The sequence below is a fragment of the Magnolia sinica genome, chromosome 10, assembly GCF_029962835.1.
Source record: "Magnolia sinica isolate HGM2019 chromosome 10, MsV1, whole genome shotgun sequence".
Classification (NCBI taxonomy): domain Eukaryota; kingdom Viridiplantae; phylum Streptophyta; class Magnoliopsida; order Magnoliales; family Magnoliaceae; genus Magnolia; species Magnolia sinica.
Genome location: NC_080582.1, coordinates 67,535,957 through 67,538,240, shown reverse-complemented (window position 1 = coordinate 67,538,240; position 2,284 = coordinate 67,535,957). Strand labels below are relative to the sequence as shown.

The 2,284-nt window shown below is 38.4% G+C and overlaps 1 non-coding gene across 1 annotated transcript; it reads left to right on the top strand.

The window, feature by feature from the left end:
- Window positions 1-1,158: 1,158 nt before the first annotated feature.
- On the top strand, window positions 1,159-1,265 carry LOC131217728 (small nucleolar RNA R71). The gene has a single exon (XR_009157319.1). It is a non-coding gene; the product is annotated as a small nucleolar RNA R71 (small nucleolar RNA).
- The last annotated feature ends 1,019 nt before the right edge of the window (window positions 1,266-2,284 follow it).

The following is a 2,284-nucleotide window of genomic DNA, read 5'->3' as shown; positions in this document are numbered from 1 at the left end:
GTTCCTGATTACACATGATATGGTTGGGCTACCGAGATCTTTGAATTTATGCGGCGCGTCTTGCTTCAGGATGGCACTCACTTTCTCAGTCAATAAAATTTTCTTTTGAATACTCTGTCGTCTTTTGGTTGTGCATAGGTCTTTCAGAAATTTGGCATATGAAGGTATCTGTTTTACGACATCAAGTAAAGGAATGTTGACTTTTACTTGTTTTAACACTTCTAGAATATCCTGCGAGTTAGAGAGAGGTTTTGGTGCGACCAACAGTTGGGGAAATGGAGCAACTAGCTTTTCTAGAAGTTCCGGTTCTAATTTTTATGGGGCATCACTAGATCCATCATTGTTGTCCTCTTTTGGTTCTTGAGGCTTTTCGGGCCTAAACGAAAGGGTTTTATCAATGATCTTCCCACTCCTAAGAGTGGTGATGGATTTAGCGTGCTCCATTTGATTTGAAGAGCTAGGGTTACTTATTTCATATTGCGGTTTAAGATTAGGGAGAGGTTGAGCAGGAAGCATTCCCTTTCCTCCACTTGTTAATTGTGATTCTGATTAAGTAGCTCTTGTTCTCGAATATGTTTTTGAACCGGATCCTCTTTAGGTCTCTCTTGTTGTTGTTGTGAAGTTTGATTAAAGAAACCTTGAGGGGTAGCAGTTTGTCCATTCCTCCAACTAAAATTTGGATGATTTCTCCAACCAGGATTATACGTATTAGAGGTCGGTCCATTGAAAGGTCTTTGATAGTTATTTACGACATTGGATTATTCATTCACCACCTCTCAAAAAGCAGGTATTGTAAGACAATTTTCAGTTGTATGAATGTTGCAATCACAAATGTCACAAACACTTTCATTAACCTTATCCTTCTTTCCTTCCATGGCCTCAAATTTTCTTATGAGCGTAGTCACTTTATACTTGAGATCATCCTCTTCTTTCAAAAGATACAATCCACCTTTCTCCTTAGATTGAGTCGGCTTAGACGCAGTGTTTGACTTTGGGTAATAGTCCCATGATTGTGTTTTTTTAGCAAGACTATCGAGGTAATCCCATACCTCGTCAACATTTTTATTAATGAATTCTCCATTACACATTATCTCGACCATTTGGCGCATGGAAGAAGTCAGCCCATCGTAGAAAAAATTTGTAATGTGCTACGTTTCAAATCCGTGTTGTGGGCACGAATTGACGAAATCCTTGAACCTTTCTCAACATTGGAAGAATGTTTCATCTTCCTTTTGGGCAAAGTTCATGATTGCTTTTCTGAGGGTAATCATTTTATGATGTAGAAAAATTTTCTTTATGAATTCCCTCTGCATGTCATTCCATGTGCCAATGGATCTAGGACGTAGTGAATGTAACCACGTCTTGGCCTTCTCTTTCAAGGAAAATGGGAAGAGTTTCAGCCTAATAGTATCCTTAGATACATTAGGAAAGTATAAGGTGGCTAGTACGCAGTGAATGTAACCACGTCTTGGCCTTCTCTTTCAAGGAAAATGGGAAGAGTTTCAGCCTAATACTATGATACGTCTTTCAGATGTAGATATGGTTCTTCAGATTCAAGCTCATGGAACTTAGGAAGGAGTTGGATAACCCCTGGCTTGATATCCATATGTCTTGTATTCTCAGGAAAAATCATGCATGAGGGCGTACTCACCCCCGCCGGTTGTAAATAATCTCGTAAAGTACGAGGCGGGGGTGCTTGATGCCCCTCATTCTCATCATGTGCTACCTCAACCCTAGGTTGGGGTAGTGCATGAGGTTGATTTGCAGCCATAGCCTCAATTAACTCAAAGGAATTCGAGCGATGTCTAGACCTGCGATGGGCAGTCAGCCCCTTAACTAATCATCCGTCAGTCAAGAGACATCGAGTGTTGTCACGGGCCTACTTGGGCATGAAACACTCGTAACCCTTGATTTAAATTCTAAACCTAGTCCTAAGAAAGGAATTAAGAATCTAAAAAGAAAGAGAGGGTTGGAGAGAAGTTACCAAATTGGAGTTCCTAAGTTAAAAACCTGCAAAACAAACAATACAAGTTAGTTTCTAAAAATAGAAAGTCTAAGATTATAAAATTCCTAATTAGAAGTAAACTAATTTCTAAAGAAAAAGAAGAAATCCCTAGAAAGCAAATTAGGAAAGTCTTAAACTAGAAAGTAAGTTAATAAGAGGATATGAGAAATAGAAAGTAGAAATTAGAAAGACCTTACTAAATTAGAAGTTTCTATCTTAAAAGCCTATAAAACAGTAAGGTTAGTCTCAAAATAGAAAGTCTACAAATAGGAAAATTCT